The 13,497-nt window shown below is 47.5% G+C and overlaps 44 non-coding genes across 44 annotated transcripts; all 44 read right to left on the reverse strand.

Moving 5' to 3' along the window:
- Window position 1: 1 nt before the first annotated feature.
- LOC135379332 (U5 spliceosomal RNA) lies at window positions 2–123 on the reverse strand. The gene has a single exon (XR_010418831.1). It is a non-coding gene; the product is annotated as a U5 spliceosomal RNA (small nuclear RNA).
- Window positions 124–307: 184 nt separating this feature from the next.
- On the reverse strand, window positions 308–429 carry LOC135379333 (U5 spliceosomal RNA). The gene has a single exon (XR_010418832.1). It is a non-coding gene; the product is annotated as a U5 spliceosomal RNA (small nuclear RNA).
- Window positions 430–612: 183 nt separating this feature from the next.
- On the reverse strand, window positions 613–734 carry LOC135379335 (U5 spliceosomal RNA). The gene has a single exon (XR_010418834.1). It is a non-coding gene; the product is annotated as a U5 spliceosomal RNA (small nuclear RNA).
- Window positions 735–919: 185 nt separating this feature from the next.
- LOC135379336 (U5 spliceosomal RNA) lies at window positions 920–1,041 on the reverse strand. The gene has a single exon (XR_010418835.1). It is a non-coding gene; the product is annotated as a U5 spliceosomal RNA (small nuclear RNA).
- A 186-nt stretch (window positions 1,042–1,227) lies between these two features.
- Window positions 1,228–1,349, reverse strand: LOC135379337 (U5 spliceosomal RNA). Its single transcript, XR_010418836.1, has one exon. It is a non-coding gene; the product is annotated as a U5 spliceosomal RNA (small nuclear RNA).
- A 185-nt stretch (window positions 1,350–1,534) lies between these two features.
- LOC135379338 (U5 spliceosomal RNA) lies at window positions 1,535–1,656 on the reverse strand. The gene has a single exon (XR_010418837.1). It is a non-coding gene; the product is annotated as a U5 spliceosomal RNA (small nuclear RNA).
- A 186-nt stretch (window positions 1,657–1,842) lies between these two features.
- LOC135379339 (U5 spliceosomal RNA) lies at window positions 1,843–1,964 on the reverse strand. Its single transcript, XR_010418838.1, has one exon. It is a non-coding gene; the product is annotated as a U5 spliceosomal RNA (small nuclear RNA).
- Window positions 1,965–2,151: 187 nt separating this feature from the next.
- LOC135379340 (U5 spliceosomal RNA) lies at window positions 2,152–2,273 on the reverse strand. The gene has a single exon (XR_010418839.1). It is a non-coding gene; the product is annotated as a U5 spliceosomal RNA (small nuclear RNA).
- Window positions 2,274–2,459: 186 nt separating this feature from the next.
- Window positions 2,460–2,581, reverse strand: LOC135379341 (U5 spliceosomal RNA). The gene has a single exon (XR_010418840.1). It is a non-coding gene; the product is annotated as a U5 spliceosomal RNA (small nuclear RNA).
- Window positions 2,582–2,767: 186 nt separating this feature from the next.
- On the reverse strand, window positions 2,768–2,889 carry LOC135379342 (U5 spliceosomal RNA). The gene has a single exon (XR_010418841.1). It is a non-coding gene; the product is annotated as a U5 spliceosomal RNA (small nuclear RNA).
- A 186-nt stretch (window positions 2,890–3,075) lies between these two features.
- LOC135379343 (U5 spliceosomal RNA) lies at window positions 3,076–3,197 on the reverse strand. Its single transcript, XR_010418842.1, has one exon. It is a non-coding gene; the product is annotated as a U5 spliceosomal RNA (small nuclear RNA).
- Window positions 3,198–3,383: 186 nt separating this feature from the next.
- On the reverse strand, window positions 3,384–3,505 carry LOC135379344 (U5 spliceosomal RNA). Its single transcript, XR_010418843.1, has one exon. It is a non-coding gene; the product is annotated as a U5 spliceosomal RNA (small nuclear RNA).
- A 186-nt stretch (window positions 3,506–3,691) lies between these two features.
- LOC135379346 (U5 spliceosomal RNA) lies at window positions 3,692–3,813 on the reverse strand. Its single transcript, XR_010418845.1, has one exon. It is a non-coding gene; the product is annotated as a U5 spliceosomal RNA (small nuclear RNA).
- Window positions 3,814–3,998: 185 nt separating this feature from the next.
- Window positions 3,999–4,120, reverse strand: LOC135379347 (U5 spliceosomal RNA). The gene has a single exon (XR_010418846.1). It is a non-coding gene; the product is annotated as a U5 spliceosomal RNA (small nuclear RNA).
- A 186-nt stretch (window positions 4,121–4,306) lies between these two features.
- Window positions 4,307–4,428, reverse strand: LOC135379348 (U5 spliceosomal RNA). Its single transcript, XR_010418847.1, has one exon. It is a non-coding gene; the product is annotated as a U5 spliceosomal RNA (small nuclear RNA).
- Window positions 4,429–4,614: 186 nt separating this feature from the next.
- LOC135379349 (U5 spliceosomal RNA) lies at window positions 4,615–4,736 on the reverse strand. Its single transcript, XR_010418848.1, has one exon. It is a non-coding gene; the product is annotated as a U5 spliceosomal RNA (small nuclear RNA).
- A 184-nt stretch (window positions 4,737–4,920) lies between these two features.
- On the reverse strand, window positions 4,921–5,042 carry LOC135379350 (U5 spliceosomal RNA). The gene has a single exon (XR_010418849.1). It is a non-coding gene; the product is annotated as a U5 spliceosomal RNA (small nuclear RNA).
- Window positions 5,043–5,227: 185 nt separating this feature from the next.
- On the reverse strand, window positions 5,228–5,349 carry LOC135379351 (U5 spliceosomal RNA). The gene has a single exon (XR_010418850.1). It is a non-coding gene; the product is annotated as a U5 spliceosomal RNA (small nuclear RNA).
- Window positions 5,350–5,533: 184 nt separating this feature from the next.
- LOC135379352 (U5 spliceosomal RNA) lies at window positions 5,534–5,655 on the reverse strand. Its single transcript, XR_010418851.1, has one exon. It is a non-coding gene; the product is annotated as a U5 spliceosomal RNA (small nuclear RNA).
- A 184-nt stretch (window positions 5,656–5,839) lies between these two features.
- Window positions 5,840–5,961, reverse strand: LOC135379353 (U5 spliceosomal RNA). Its single transcript, XR_010418852.1, has one exon. It is a non-coding gene; the product is annotated as a U5 spliceosomal RNA (small nuclear RNA).
- A 184-nt stretch (window positions 5,962–6,145) lies between these two features.
- On the reverse strand, window positions 6,146–6,267 carry LOC135379354 (U5 spliceosomal RNA). Its single transcript, XR_010418853.1, has one exon. It is a non-coding gene; the product is annotated as a U5 spliceosomal RNA (small nuclear RNA).
- A 186-nt stretch (window positions 6,268–6,453) lies between these two features.
- On the reverse strand, window positions 6,454–6,575 carry LOC135379355 (U5 spliceosomal RNA). The gene has a single exon (XR_010418854.1). It is a non-coding gene; the product is annotated as a U5 spliceosomal RNA (small nuclear RNA).
- A 184-nt stretch (window positions 6,576–6,759) lies between these two features.
- Window positions 6,760–6,881, reverse strand: LOC135379357 (U5 spliceosomal RNA). The gene has a single exon (XR_010418856.1). It is a non-coding gene; the product is annotated as a U5 spliceosomal RNA (small nuclear RNA).
- A 185-nt stretch (window positions 6,882–7,066) lies between these two features.
- Window positions 7,067–7,188, reverse strand: LOC135379358 (U5 spliceosomal RNA). The gene has a single exon (XR_010418857.1). It is a non-coding gene; the product is annotated as a U5 spliceosomal RNA (small nuclear RNA).
- A 186-nt stretch (window positions 7,189–7,374) lies between these two features.
- LOC135379359 (U5 spliceosomal RNA) lies at window positions 7,375–7,496 on the reverse strand. Its single transcript, XR_010418858.1, has one exon. It is a non-coding gene; the product is annotated as a U5 spliceosomal RNA (small nuclear RNA).
- A 185-nt stretch (window positions 7,497–7,681) lies between these two features.
- LOC135379360 (U5 spliceosomal RNA) lies at window positions 7,682–7,803 on the reverse strand. The gene has a single exon (XR_010418859.1). It is a non-coding gene; the product is annotated as a U5 spliceosomal RNA (small nuclear RNA).
- A 185-nt stretch (window positions 7,804–7,988) lies between these two features.
- LOC135379361 (U5 spliceosomal RNA) lies at window positions 7,989–8,110 on the reverse strand. The gene has a single exon (XR_010418860.1). It is a non-coding gene; the product is annotated as a U5 spliceosomal RNA (small nuclear RNA).
- Window positions 8,111–8,293: 183 nt separating this feature from the next.
- LOC135379362 (U5 spliceosomal RNA) lies at window positions 8,294–8,415 on the reverse strand. Its single transcript, XR_010418861.1, has one exon. It is a non-coding gene; the product is annotated as a U5 spliceosomal RNA (small nuclear RNA).
- A 183-nt stretch (window positions 8,416–8,598) lies between these two features.
- Window positions 8,599–8,720, reverse strand: LOC135379363 (U5 spliceosomal RNA). Its single transcript, XR_010418862.1, has one exon. It is a non-coding gene; the product is annotated as a U5 spliceosomal RNA (small nuclear RNA).
- Window positions 8,721–8,904: 184 nt separating this feature from the next.
- Window positions 8,905–9,026, reverse strand: LOC135379365 (U5 spliceosomal RNA). The gene has a single exon (XR_010418863.1). It is a non-coding gene; the product is annotated as a U5 spliceosomal RNA (small nuclear RNA).
- A 184-nt stretch (window positions 9,027–9,210) lies between these two features.
- On the reverse strand, window positions 9,211–9,332 carry LOC135379366 (U5 spliceosomal RNA). The gene has a single exon (XR_010418864.1). It is a non-coding gene; the product is annotated as a U5 spliceosomal RNA (small nuclear RNA).
- Window positions 9,333–9,516: 184 nt separating this feature from the next.
- Window positions 9,517–9,638, reverse strand: LOC135379367 (U5 spliceosomal RNA). The gene has a single exon (XR_010418865.1). It is a non-coding gene; the product is annotated as a U5 spliceosomal RNA (small nuclear RNA).
- Window positions 9,639–9,823: 185 nt separating this feature from the next.
- On the reverse strand, window positions 9,824–9,945 carry LOC135379369 (U5 spliceosomal RNA). The gene has a single exon (XR_010418867.1). It is a non-coding gene; the product is annotated as a U5 spliceosomal RNA (small nuclear RNA).
- Window positions 9,946–10,131: 186 nt separating this feature from the next.
- Window positions 10,132–10,253, reverse strand: LOC135379370 (U5 spliceosomal RNA). Its single transcript, XR_010418868.1, has one exon. It is a non-coding gene; the product is annotated as a U5 spliceosomal RNA (small nuclear RNA).
- Window positions 10,254–10,438: 185 nt separating this feature from the next.
- On the reverse strand, window positions 10,439–10,560 carry LOC135379371 (U5 spliceosomal RNA). The gene has a single exon (XR_010418869.1). It is a non-coding gene; the product is annotated as a U5 spliceosomal RNA (small nuclear RNA).
- A 185-nt stretch (window positions 10,561–10,745) lies between these two features.
- Window positions 10,746–10,867, reverse strand: LOC135379372 (U5 spliceosomal RNA). Its single transcript, XR_010418870.1, has one exon. It is a non-coding gene; the product is annotated as a U5 spliceosomal RNA (small nuclear RNA).
- A 186-nt stretch (window positions 10,868–11,053) lies between these two features.
- Window positions 11,054–11,175, reverse strand: LOC135379373 (U5 spliceosomal RNA). The gene has a single exon (XR_010418871.1). It is a non-coding gene; the product is annotated as a U5 spliceosomal RNA (small nuclear RNA).
- Window positions 11,176–11,364: 189 nt separating this feature from the next.
- Window positions 11,365–11,486, reverse strand: LOC135379374 (U5 spliceosomal RNA). The gene has a single exon (XR_010418872.1). It is a non-coding gene; the product is annotated as a U5 spliceosomal RNA (small nuclear RNA).
- Window positions 11,487–11,672: 186 nt separating this feature from the next.
- LOC135379375 (U5 spliceosomal RNA) lies at window positions 11,673–11,794 on the reverse strand. Its single transcript, XR_010418873.1, has one exon. It is a non-coding gene; the product is annotated as a U5 spliceosomal RNA (small nuclear RNA).
- Window positions 11,795–11,981: 187 nt separating this feature from the next.
- On the reverse strand, window positions 11,982–12,103 carry LOC135379376 (U5 spliceosomal RNA). The gene has a single exon (XR_010418874.1). It is a non-coding gene; the product is annotated as a U5 spliceosomal RNA (small nuclear RNA).
- Window positions 12,104–12,288: 185 nt separating this feature from the next.
- Window positions 12,289–12,410, reverse strand: LOC135379390 (U5 spliceosomal RNA). The gene has a single exon (XR_010418887.1). It is a non-coding gene; the product is annotated as a U5 spliceosomal RNA (small nuclear RNA).
- A 185-nt stretch (window positions 12,411–12,595) lies between these two features.
- Window positions 12,596–12,717, reverse strand: LOC135379269 (U5 spliceosomal RNA). Its single transcript, XR_010418771.1, has one exon. It is a non-coding gene; the product is annotated as a U5 spliceosomal RNA (small nuclear RNA).
- Window positions 12,718–12,901: 184 nt separating this feature from the next.
- Window positions 12,902–13,023, reverse strand: LOC135379271 (U5 spliceosomal RNA). The gene has a single exon (XR_010418773.1). It is a non-coding gene; the product is annotated as a U5 spliceosomal RNA (small nuclear RNA).
- A 184-nt stretch (window positions 13,024–13,207) lies between these two features.
- Window positions 13,208–13,329, reverse strand: LOC135379272 (U5 spliceosomal RNA). Its single transcript, XR_010418774.1, has one exon. It is a non-coding gene; the product is annotated as a U5 spliceosomal RNA (small nuclear RNA).
- Between the last annotated feature and the right edge of the window lie 168 nt (window positions 13,330–13,497).

Consider the following 13,497-nt stretch of genomic DNA (forward strand, 5'->3'; position numbering starts at 1 on the left):
CTTACCCAAACGGGTTAGGCCTACCAAAAATTGTCTAGAAGCTCGTTCTGCTGTCCCCCTCCACGGTGATCTTTAGTAAAAGGCGAAAGATCAATACGCGGATTTGAAGGGAGACGAGAGCATATATCCTACATTCTCTTGGCGAGAGCTCACTATACACCGCGCATATGAGAAGCAAAGAGGTGGCGTCACGTATTCCTCCCTCTCTCGCTGTCTTTTTTTTTTTTTTTGTCCACGGGGGAAGGGGGGGGGGGTAGAGACGAGTGGTTTCTCACCATGTTCTCTCTTTGAATTGAATAATATAGCCTTACCCAAACGGGTTAGGCCTACCAAAAATTGTCTAGAAGCTCGTTCTGCTGTCCCCCTCCACGGTGATCTTTAGTAAAAGGCGAAAGATCAATACGCGGATTTGAAGGGAGACGAGAGCATATATCCTACATTCTCTTGGCGAGAGCTCACTATACACCGCGCATATGAGAAGCAAAGAGGTGGCGTCACGTATTCCTCCCTCTCTCGCTGTCTTTTTTTTTTTTTGTCCACGGGGGAAGGGGGGGGGGGGTAGAGACGAGTGGTTTCTCACCATGTTCTCTCTTTGAATTGAATAATATAGCCTTACCCAAACGGGTTAGGCCTACCAAAAATTGTCTAGAAGCTCGTTCTGCTGTCCCCCTCCACGGTGATCTTTAGTAAAAGGCGAAAGATCAATACGCGGATTTGAAGGGAGACGAGAGCATATATCCTACATTCTCTTGGCGAGAGCTCACTATACACCGCGCATATGAGAAGCAAAGAGGTGGCGTCACGTATTCCTCCCTCTCTCGCTGTCTTTTTTTTTTTTTTTGTCCACGGGGGAAGGGGGGGGGGGGTAGAGACGAGTGGTTTCTCACCATGTTCTCTCTTTGAATTGAATAATATAGCCTTACCCAAACGGGTTAGGCCTACCAAAAATTGTCTAGAAGCTCGTTCTGCTGTCCCCCTCCACGGTGATCTTTAGTAAAAGGCGAAAGATCAATACGCGGATTTGAAGGGAGACGAGAGCATATATCCTACATTCTCTTGGCGAGAGCTCACTATACACCGCGCATATGAGAAGCAAAGAGGTGGCGTCACGTATTCCTCCCTCTCTCGCTGTCTTTTTTTTTTTTTTTGTCCACGGGGGAAGGGGGGGGGGGGGTAGAGACGAGTGGTTTCTCACCATGTTCTCTCTTTGAATTGAATAATATAGCCTTACCCAAACGGGTTAGGCCTACCAAAAATTGTCTAGAAGCTCGTTCTGCTGTCCCCCTCCACGGTGATCTTTAGTAAAAGGCGAAAGATCAATACGCGGATTTGAAGGGAGACGAGAGCATATATCCTACATTCTCTTGGCGAGAGCTCACTATACACCGCGCATATGAGAAGCAAAGAGGTGGCGTCACGTATTCCTCCCTCTCTCGCTGTCTTTTTTTTTTTTTTTGTCCACGGGGGAAGGGGGGGGGGGGTAGAGACGAGTGGTTTCTCACCATGTTCTCTCTTTGAATTGAATAATATAGCCTTACCCAAACGGGTTAGGCCTACCAAAAATTGTCTAGAAGCTCGTTCTGCTGTCCCCCTCCACGGTGATCTTTAGTAAAAGGCGAAAGATCAATACGCGGATTTGAAGGGAGACGAGAGCATATATCCTACATTCTCTTGGCGAGAGCTCACTATACACCGCGCATATGAGAAGCAAAGAGGTGGCGTCACGTATTCCTCCCTCTCTCGCTGTCTTTTTTTTTTTTTTTGTCCACGGGGGAAGGGGGGGGGGGGGTAGAGACGAGTGGTTTCTCACCATGTTCTCTCTTTGAATTGAATAATATAGCCTTACCCAAACGGGTTAGGCCTACCAAAAATTGTCTAGAAGCTCGTTCTGCTGTCCCCCTCCACGGTGATCTTTAGTAAAAGGCGAAAGATCAATACGCGGATTTGAAGGGAGACGAGAGCATATATCCTACATTCTCTTGGCGAGAGCTCACTATACACCGCGCATATGAGAAGCAAAGAGGTGGCGTCACGTATTCCTCCCTCTCTCGCTGTCTTTTTTTTTTTTTTTTGTCCACGGGGGAAGGGGGGGGGGGGGTAGAGACGAGTGGTTTCTCACCATGTTCTCTCTTTGAATTGAATAATATAGCCTTACCCAAACGGGTTAGGCCTACCAAAAATTGTCTAGAAGCTCGTTCTGCTGTCCCCCTCCACGGTGATCTTTAGTAAAAGGCGAAAGATCAATACGCGGATTTGAAGGGAGACGAGAGCATATATCCTACATTCTCTTGGCGAGAGCTCACTATACACCGCGCATATGAGAAGCAAAGAGGTGGCGTCACGTATTCCTCCCTCTCTCGCTGTCTTTTTTTTTTTTTTTGTCCACGGGGGAAGGGGGGGGGGGGGTAGAGACGAGTGGTTTCTCACCATGTTCTCTCTTTGAATTGAATAATATAGCCTTACCCAAACGGGTTAGGCCTACCAAAAATTGTCTAGAAGCTCGTTCTGCTGTCCCCCTCCACGGTGATCTTTAGTAAAAGGCGAAAGATCAATACGCGGATTTGAAGGGAGACGAGAGCATATATCCTACATTCTCTTGGCGAGAGCTCACTATACACCGCGCATATGAGAAGCAAAGAGGTGGCGTCACGTATTCCTCCCTCTCTCGCTGTCTTTTTTTTTTTTTTTGTCCACGGGGGAAGGGGGGGGGGGGGTAGAGACGAGTGGTTTCTCACCATGTTCTCTCTTTGAATTGAATAATATAGCCTTACCCAAACGGGTTAGGCCTACCAAAAATTGTCTAGAAGCTCGTTCTGCTGTCCCCCTCCACGGTGATCTTTAGTAAAAGGCGAAAGATCAATACGCGGATTTGAAGGGAGACGAGAGCATATATCCTACATTCTCTTGGCGAGAGCTCACTATACACCGCGCATATGAGAAGCAAAGAGGTGGCGTCACGTATTCCTCCCTCTCTCGCTGTCTTTTTTTTTTTTTTTGTCCACGGGGGAAGGGGGGGGGGGGGTAGAGACGAGTGGTTTCTCACCATGTTCTCTCTTTGAATTGAATAATATAGCCTTACCCAAACGGGTTAGGCCTACCAAAAATTGTCTAGAAGCTCGTTCTGCTGTCCCCCTCCACGGTGATCTTTAGTAAAAGGCGAAAGATCAATACGCGGATTTGAAGGGAGACGAGAGCATATATCCTACATTCTCTTGGCGAGAGCTCACTATACACCGCGCATATGAGAAGCAAAGAGGTGGCGTCACGTATTCCTCCCTCTCTCGCTGTCTTTTTTTTTTTTTTTGTCCACGGGGGAAGGGGGGGGGGGGGTAGAGACGAGTGGTTTCTCACCATGTTCTCTCTTTGAATTGAATAATATAGCCTTACCCAAACGGGTTAGGCCTACCAAAAATTGTCTAGAAGCTCGTTCTGCTGTCCCCCTCCACGGTGATCTTTAGTAAAAGGCGAAAGATCAATACGCGGATTTGAAGGGAGACGAGAGCATATATCCTACATTCTCTTGGCGAGAGCTCACTATACACCGCGCATATGAGAAGCAAAGAGGTGGCGTCACGTATTCCTCCCTCTCTCGCTGTCTTTTTTTTTTTTTTTGTCCACGGGGGAAGGGGGGGGGGGGGTAGAGACGAGTGGTTTCTCACCATGTTCTCTCTTTGAATTGAATAATATAGCCTTACCCAAACGGGTTAGGCCTACCAAAAATTGTCTAGAAGCTCGTTCTGCTGTCCCCCTCCACGGTGATCTTTAGTAAAAGGCGAAAGATCAATACGCGGATTTGAAGGGAGACGAGAGCATATATCCTACATTCTCTTGGCGAGAGCTCACTATACACCGCGCATATGAGAAGCAAAGAGGTGGCGTCACGTATTCCTCCCTCTCTCGCTGTCTTTTTTTTTTTTTTTGTCCACGGGGGAAGGGGGGGGGGGGTAGAGACGAGTGGTTTCTCACCATGTTCTCTCTTTGAATTGAATAATATAGCCTTACCCAAACGGGTTAGGCCTACCAAAAATTGTCTAGAAGCTCGTTCTGCTGTCCCCCTCCACGGTGATCTTTAGTAAAAGGCGAAAGATCAATACGCGGATTTGAAGGGAGACGAGAGCATATATCCTACATTCTCTTGGCGAGAGCTCACTATACACCGCGCATATGAGAAGCAAAGAGGTGGCGTCACGTATTCCTCCCTCTCTCGCTGTCTTTTTTTTTTTTTTTGTCCACGGGGGAAGGGGGGGGGGGGGTAGAGACGAGTGGTTTCTCACCATGTTCTCTCTTTGAATTGAATAATATAGCCTTACCCAAACGGGTTAGGCCTACCAAAAATTGTCTAGAAGCTCGTTCTGCTGTCCCCCTCCACGGTGATCTTTAGTAAAAGGCGAAAGATCAATACGCGGATTTGAAGGGAGACGAGAGCATATATCCTACATTCTCTTGGCGAGAGCTCACTATACACCGCGCATATGAGAAGCAAAGAGGTGGCGTCACGTATTCCTCCCTCTCTCGCTGTCTTTTTTTTTTTTTTTGTCCACGGGGGAAGGGGGGGGGGGGGTAGAGACGAGTGGTTTCTCACCATGTTCTCTCTTTGAATTGAATAATATAGCCTTACCCAAACGGGTTAGGCCTACCAAAAATTGTCTAGAAGCTCGTTCTGCTGTCCCCCTCCACGGTGATCTTTAGTAAAAGGCGAAAGATCAATACGCGGATTTGAAGGGAGACGAGAGCATATATCCTACATTCTCTTGGCGAGAGCTCACTATACACCGCGCATATGAGAAGCAAAGAGGTGGCGTCACGTATTCCTCCCTCTCTCGCTGTCTTTTTTTTTTTTTTGTCCACGGGGGAAGGGGGGGGGGGGTAGAGACGAGTGGTTTCTCACCATGTTCTCTCTTTGAATTGAATAATATAGCCTTACCCAAACGGGTTAGGCCTACCAAAAATTGTCTAGAAGCTCGTTCTGCTGTCCCCCTCCACGGTGATCTTTAGTAAAAGGCGAAAGATCAATACGCGGATTTGAAGGGAGACGAGAGCATATATCCTACATTCTCTTGGCGAGAGCTCACTATACACCGCGCATATGAGAAGCAAAGAGGTGGCGTCACGTATTCCTCCCTCTCTCGCTGTCTTTTTTTTTTTTTTTGTCCACGGGGGAAGGGGGGGGGGGGTAGAGACGAGTGGTTTCTCACCATGTTCTCTCTTTGAATTGAATAATATAGCCTTACCCAAACGGGTTAGGCCTACCAAAAATTGTCTAGAAGCTCGTTCTGCTGTCCCCCTCCACGGTGATCTTTAGTAAAAGGCGAAAGATCAATACGCGGATTTGAAGGGAGACGAGAGCATATATCCTACATTCTCTTGGCGAGAGCTCACTATACACCGCGCATATGAGAAGCAAAGAGGTGGCGTCACGTATTCCTCCCTCTCTCGCTGTCTTTTTTTTTTTTTTTGTCCACGGGGGAAGGGGGGGGGGGTAGAGACGAGTGGTTTCTCACCATGTTCTCTCTTTGAATTGAATAATATAGCCTTACCCAAACGGGTTAGGCCTACCAAAAATTGTCTAGAAGCTCGTTCTGCTGTCCCCCTCCACGGTGATCTTTAGTAAAAGGCGAAAGATCAATACGCGGATTTGAAGGGAGACGAGAGCATATATCCTACATTCTCTTGGCGAGAGCTCACTATACACCGCGCATATGAGAAGCAAAGAGGTGGCGTCACGTATTCCTCCCTCTCTCGCTGTCTTTTTTTTTTTTTTTGTCCACGGGGGAAGGGGGGGGGGGTAGAGACGAGTGGTTTCTCACCATGTTCTCTCTTTGAATTGAATAATATAGCCTTACCCAAACGGGTTAGGCCTACCAAAAATTGTCTAGAAGCTCGTTCTGCTGTCCCCCTCCACGGTGATCTTTAGTAAAAGGCGAAAGATCAATACGCGGATTTGAAGGGAGACGAGAGCATATATCCTACATTCTCTTGGCGAGAGCTCACTATACACCGCGCATATGAGAAGCAAAGAGGTGGCGTCACGTATTCCTCCCTCTCTCGCTGTCTTTTTTTTTTTTTTGTCCACGGGGGAAGGGGGGGGGGGGTAGAGACGAGTGGTTTCTCACCATGTTCTCTCTTTGAATTGAATAATATAGCCTTACCCAAACGGGTTAGGCCTACCAAAAATTGTCTAGAAGCTCGTTCTGCTGTCCCCCTCCACGGTGATCTTTAGTAAAAGGCGAAAGATCAATACGCGGATTTGAAGGGAGACGAGAGCATATATCCTACATTCTCTTGGCGAGAGCTCACTATACACCGCGCATATGAGAAGCAAAGAGGTGGCGTCACGTATTCCTCCCTCTCTCGCTGTCTTTTTTTTTTTTTTTTGTCCACGGGGGAAGGGGGGGGGGGGTAGAGACGAGTGGTTTCTCACCATGTTCTCTCTTTGAATTGAATAATATAGCCTTACCCAAACGGGTTAGGCCTACCAAAAATTGTCTAGAAGCTCGTTCTGCTGTCCCCCTCCACGGTGATCTTTAGTAAAAGGCGAAAGATCAATACGCGGATTTGAAGGGAGACGAGAGCATATATCCTACATTCTCTTGGCGAGAGCTCACTATACACCGCGCATATGAGAAGCAAAGAGGTGGCGTCACGTATTCCTCCCTCTCTCGCTGTCTTTTTTTTTTTTTTTGTCCACGGGGGAAGGGGGGGGGGGTAGAGACGAGTGGTTTCTCACCATGTTCTCTCTTTGAATTGAATAATATAGCCTTACCCAAACGGGTTAGGCCTACCAAAAATTGTCTAGAAGCTCGTTCTGCTGTCCCCCTCCACGGTGATCTTTAGTAAAAGGCGAAAGATCAATACGCGGATTTGAAGGGAGACGAGAGCATATATCCTACATTCTCTTGGCGAGAGCTCACTATACACCGCGCATATGAGAAGCAAAGAGGTGGCGTCACGTATTCCTCCCTCTCTCGCTGTCTTTTTTTTTTTTTTTGTCCACGGGGGAAGGGGGGGGGGGGTAGAGACGAGTGGTTTCTCACCATGTTCTCTCTTTGAATTGAATAATATAGCCTTACCCAAACGGGTTAGGCCTACCAAAAATTGTCTAGAAGCTCGTTCTGCTGTCCCCCTCCACGGTGATCTTTAGTAAAAGGCGAAAGATCAATACGCGGATTTGAAGGGAGACGAGAGCATATATCCTACATTCTCTTGGCGAGAGCTCACTATACACCGCGCATATGAGAAGCAAAGAGGTGGCGTCACGTATTCCTCCCTCTCTCGCTGTCTTTTTTTTTTTTTTTTGTCCACGGGGGAAGGGGGGGGGGGGTAGAGACGAGTGGTTTCTCACCATGTTCTCTCTTTGAATTGAATAATATAGCCTTACCCAAACGGGTTAGGCCTACCAAAAATTGTCTAGAAGCTCGTTCTGCTGTCCCCCTCCACGGTGATCTTTAGTAAAAGGCGAAAGATCAATACGCGGATTTGAAGGGAGACGAGAGCATATATCCTACATTCTCTTGGCGAGAGCTCACTATACACCGCGCATATGAGAAGCAAAGAGGTGGCGTCACGTATTCCTCCCTCTCTCGCTGTCTTTTTTTTTTTTTTTTGTCCACGGGGGAAGGGGGGGGGGGTAGAGACGAGTGGTTTCTCACCATGTTCTCTCTTTGAATTGAATAATATAGCCTTACCCAAACGGGTTAGGCCTACCAAAAATTGTCTAGAAGCTCGTTCTGCTGTCCCCCTCCACGGTGATCTTTAGTAAAAGGCGAAAGATCAATACGCGGATTTGAAGGGAGACGAGAGCATATATCCTACATTCTCTTGGCGAGAGCTCACTATACACCGCGCATATGAGAAGCAAAGAGGTGGCGTCACGTATTCCTCCCTCTCTCGCTGTCTTTTTTTTTTTTTTGTCCACGGGGGAAGGGGGGGGGGGGGTAGAGACGAGTGGTTTCTCACCATGTTCTCTCTTTGAATTGAATAATATAGCCTTACCCAAACGGGTTAGGCCTACCAAAAATTGTCTAGAAGCTCGTTCTGCTGTCCCCCTCCACGGTGATCTTTAGTAAAAGGCGAAAGATCAATACGCGGATTTGAAGGGAGACGAGAGCATATATCCTACATTCTCTTGGCGAGAGCTCACTATACACCGCGCATATGAGAAGCAAAGAGGTGGCGTCACGTATTCCTCCCTCTCTCGCTGTCTTTTTTTTTTTTTTTGTCCACGGGGGAAGGGGGGGGGGTAGAGACGAGTGGTTTCTCATCATGTTCTCTCTTTGAATTGAATAATATAGCCTTACCCAAACGGGTTAGGCCTACCAAAAATTGTCTAGAAGCTCGTTCTGCTGTCCCCCTCCACGGTGATCTTTAGTAAAAGGCGAAAGATCAATACGCGGATTTGAAGGGAGACGAGAGCATATATCCTACATTCTCTTGGCGAGAGCTCACTATACACCGCGCATATGAGAAGCAAAGAGGTGGCGTCACGTATTCCTCCCTCTCTCGCTGTCTTTTTTTTTTTTTTTTCCTCGGGGGAAGGGGGGGTGGGTAGAGACGAGTGGTTTCTCATCATGTTCTCTCTTTGAATTGAATAATATAGCCTTACCCAAACGGGTTAGGCCTACCAAAAATTGTCTAGAAGCTCGTTCTGCTGTCCCCCTCCACGGTGATCTTTAGTAAAAGGCGAAAGATCAATACGCGGATTTGAAGGGAGACGAGAGCATATATCCTACATTCTCTTGGCGAGAGCTCACTATACACCGCGCATATGAGAAGCAAAGAGGTGGCGTCACGTATTCCTCCCTCTCTCGCTGTCTTTTTTTTTTTTTTTGTCCACGGGGGAAGGGGGGGGGGGTAGAGACGAGTGGTTTCTCATCATGTTCTCGCTTTGAATTGAATAATATAGCCTTACCCAAACGGGTTAGGCCTACCAAAAATTGTCTAGAAGCTCGTTCTGCTGTCCCCCTCCACGGTGATCTTTAGTAAAAGGCGAAAGATCAATACGCGGATTTGAAGGGAGACGAGAGCATATATCCTACATTCTCTTGGCGAGAGCTCACTATACACCGCGCATATGAGAAGCAAAGAGGTGGCGTCACGTATTCCTCCCTCTCTCGCTGTCTTTTTTTTTTTTTTTTTCCTCGGGGGAAGGGGGGGTGGGTAGAGACGAGTGGTTTCTCATCATGTTCTCGCTTTGAATTGAATAATATAGCCTTACCCAAACGGGTTAGGCCTACCAAAAATTGTCTAGAAGCTCGTTCTGCTGTCCCCCTCCACGGTGATCTTTAGTAAAAGGCGAAAGATCAATACGCGGATTTGAAGGGAGACGAGAGCATATATCCTACATTCTCTTGGCGAGAGCTCACTATACACCGCGCATATGAGAAGCAAAGAGGTGGCGTCACGTATTCCTCCCTCTCTCGCTGTCTTTTTTTTTTTTTTTGTCCACGGGGGAAGGGGGGGGGGGTAGAGACGAGTGGTTTCTCATCATGTTCTCGCTTTGAATTGAATAATATAGCCTTACCCAAACGGGTTAGGCCTACCAAAAATTGTCTAGAAGCTCGTTCTGCTGTCCCCCTCCACGGTGATCTTTAGTAAAAGGCGAAAGATCAATACGCGGATTTGAAGGGAGACGAGAGCATATATCCTACATTCTCTTGGCGAGAGCTCACTATACACCGCGCATATGAGAAGCAAAGAGGTGGCGTCACGTATTCCTCCCTCTCTCGCTGTCTTTTTTTTTTTTTTTTTCCTCGGGGGAAGGGGGGGGTGGGTAGAGACGAGTGGTTTCTCATCATGTTCTCGCTTTGAATTGAATAATATAGCCTTACCCAAACGGGTTAGGCCTACCAAAAATTGTCTAGAAGCTCGTTCTGCTGTCCCCCTCCACGGTGATCTTTAGTAAAAGGCGAAAGATCAATACGCGGATTTGAAGGGAGACGAGAGCATATATCCTACATTCTCTTGGCGAGAGCTCACTATACACCGCGCATATGAGAAGCAAAGAGGTGGCGTCACGTATTCCTCCCTCTCTCGCTGTCTTTTTTTTTTTTTTTGTCCACGGGGGAAGGGGGGGGGGGGGTAGAGACGAGTGGTTTCTCATCATGTTCTCGCTTTGAATTGAATAATATAGCCTTACCCAAACGGGTTAGGCCTACCAAAAATTGTCTAGAAGCTCGTTCTGCTGTCCCCCTCCACGGTGATCTTTAGTAAAAGGCGAAAGATCAATACGCGGATTTGAAGGGAGACGAGAGCATATATCCTACATTCTCTTGGCGAGAGCTCACTATACACCGCGCATATGAGAAGCAAAGAGGTGGCGTCACGTATTCCTCCCTCTCTCGCTGTCTTTTTTTTTTTTTTTGTCCACGGGGGAAGGGGGGGGGGGGTAGAGACGAGTGGTTTCTCATCATGTTCTCGCTTTGAATTGAATAATATAGCCTTACCCAAACGGGTTAGGCCTACCAAAAATTGTCTAGAAGCTCGTTCTGCTGTCCCCCTCCACGGTGATCTTTAGTAAAAGGCGAAAGATCAATACGCGGATTTGAAGGGAGACGAGAGCATATATCCTACATTCTCTTGGCGAGAGCTCACTATACACCGCGCATATGAGAAGCAAAGAGGTGGCGTCACGTATTCCTCCCTCTCTCGCTGTCTTTTTTTTTTTTTTTTGTCCACGGGGGAAGGGGGGGGGGGTAGAGACGAGTGGTTTCTCATCATGTTCTCGCTTTGAATTGAATAATATAGCCTTACCCAAACGGGTTAGGCCTACCAAAAATTGTCTAGAAGCTCGTTCTGCTGTCCCCCTCCACGGTGATCTTTAGTAAAAGGCGAAAGATCAATACGCGGATTTGAAGGGAGACGAGAGCATATATCCTACATTCTCTTGGCGAGAGCTCACTATACACCGCGCATATGAGAAGCAAAGAGGTGGCGTCACGTATTCCTCCCTCTCTCGCTGTCTTTTTTTTTTTTTTTTGTCCACGGGGGAAGGGGGGGGGGGGTAGAGACGAGTGGTTTCTCATCATGTTCTCGCTTTGAATTGAATAATATAGCCTTACCCAAACGGGTTAGGCCTACCAAAAATTGTCTAGAAGCTCGTTCTGCTGTCCCCCTCCACGGTGATCTTTAGTAAAAGGCGAAAGATCAATACGCGGATTTGAAGGGAGACGAGAGCATATATCCTACATTCTCTTGGCGAGAGCTCACTATACACCGCGCATATGAGAAGCAAAGAGGTGGCGTCACGTATTCCTCCCTCTCTCGCTGTCTTTTTTTTTTTTTTTTTGTCCACGGGGGAAGGGGGGGGGGGGGGTAGAGACGAGTGGTTTCTCATCATGTTCTCTCTTTGAATTGAATAATATAGCCTTACCCAAACGGGTTAGGCCTACCAAAAATTGTCTAGAAGCTCGTTCTGCTGTCCCCCTCCACGGTGATCTTTAGTAAAAGGCGAAAGATCAATACGCGGATTTGAAGGGAGACGAGAGCATATATCCTACATTCTCTTGGCGAGAGCTCACTATACACCGCGCATATGAGAAGCAAAGAGGTGGCGTCACGTATTCCTCCCTCTCTCGCTGTCTTTTTTTTTTTTTTTTGTCCACGGGGGAAGGGGGGGGGGGGTAGAGACGAGTGGTTTCTCATCATGTTCTCGCTTTGAATTGAATAATATAGCCTTACCCAAACGGGTTAGGCCTACCAAAAATTGTCTAGAAGCTCGTTCTGCTGTCCCCCTCCACGGTGATCTTTAGTAAAAGGCGAAAGATCAATACGCGGATTTGAAGGGAGACGAGAGCATATATCCTACATTCTCTTGGCGAGAGCTCACTATACACCGCGCATATGAGAAGCAAAGAGGTGGCGTCACGTATTCCTCCCTCTCTCGCTGTCTTTTTTTTTTTTTTTTGTCCACGGGGGAAGGGGGGGGGGGGGTAGAGACGAGTGGTTTCTCACCATGTTCTCGCTTTGAATTGAATAATATAGCCTTACCCAAACGGGTTAGGCCTACCAAAAATTGTCTAGAAGCTCGTTCTGCTGTCCCCCTCCACGGTGATCTTTAGTAAAAGGCGAAAGATCAATACGCGGATTTGAAGGGAGACGAGAGCATATATCCTACATTCTCTTGGCGAGAGCTCACTATACACCGCGCATATGAGAAGCAAAGAGGTGGCGTCACGTATTCCTCCCTCTCTCGCTGTCTTTTTTTTTTTTTTTTGTCCACGGGGGAAGGGGGGGGGGGTAGAGACGAGTGGTTTCTCATCATGTTCTCTCTTTGAATTGAATAATATAGCCTTACCCAAACGGGTTAGGCCTACCAAAAATTTTCTAGAAGCTCGTTCTGCTGTCCCCCTCCACGGTGATCTTTAGTAAAAGGCGAAAGATCAATACGCGGATTTGAAGGGAGACGAGAGCATATATCCTACATTCTCTTGGCGAGAGCTCACTATACACCGCGCATATGAGAAGCAAAGAGGTGGCGTCACGTATTCCTCCCTCTCTCGCTGTCTTTTTTTTTTTTTTTTGTCCACGGGGGAAGGGGGGGGGGGTAGAGACGAGTGGTTTCTCACCATGTTCTCTCTTTGAATTGAATAATATAGCCTTACCCAAACGGGTTAGGCCTACCAAAAATTGTCTAGAAGCTCGTTCTGCTGTCCCCCTCCACGGTGATCTTTAGTAAAAGGCGAAAGATCAATACGCGGATTTGAAGGGAGACGAGAGCATATATCCTACATTCTCTTGGCGAGAGCTCACTATACACCGCGCATATGAGAAGCAAAGAGGTGGCGTCACGTATTCCTCCCTCTCTCGCTGTCTTTTTTTTTTTTTTTGTCCACGGGGGAAGGGGGGGGGGGTAGAGACGAGTGGTTTCTCACCATGTTCTCTCTTTGAATTGAATAATATAGCCTTACCCAAACGGGTTAGGCCTACCAAAAATTGTCTAGAAGCTCGTTCTGCTGTCCCCCTCCACGGTGATCTTTAGTAAAAGGCGAAAGATCAATACGCGGATTTGAAGGGAGACGAGAGCATATATCCTACATTCTCTTGGCGAGAGCTCACTATACACCGCGCATATGAGAAGCAAAGAGGTGGCGTCACGTATTCCTCCCTCTCTCGCTGTCTTTTTTTTTTTTTTTTGTCCACGGGGGAAGGGGGGGGGGTAGAGACGAGTGGTTTCTCACCATGTTCTCTCTTTGAATTGAATAATATAGCCTTACCCAAACGGGTTAGGCCTACCAAAAATTGTCTAGAAGCTCGTTCTGCTGTCCCCCTCCACGGTGATCTTTAGTAAAAGGCGAAAGATCAATACGCGGATTTGAAGGGAGACGAGAGCATATATCCTACATTCTCTTGGCGAGAGCTCACTATACACCGCGCATATGAGAAGCAAAGAGGTGGCGTCACGTATTCCTCCCTCTCTCGCTGTCTTTTTTTTTTTTTTTTGTCCACGGGGGAAGGGGGGGGGGTAGAGACGAGTGGTTTCTCACCATGTTCTCTCTTTGA

The sequence above is a fragment of the Ornithodoros turicata genome, chromosome 1 (genome assembly GCF_037126465.1).
Source record: "Ornithodoros turicata isolate Travis chromosome 1, ASM3712646v1, whole genome shotgun sequence".
Classification (NCBI taxonomy): domain Eukaryota; kingdom Metazoa; phylum Arthropoda; class Arachnida; order Ixodida; family Argasidae; genus Ornithodoros; species Ornithodoros turicata.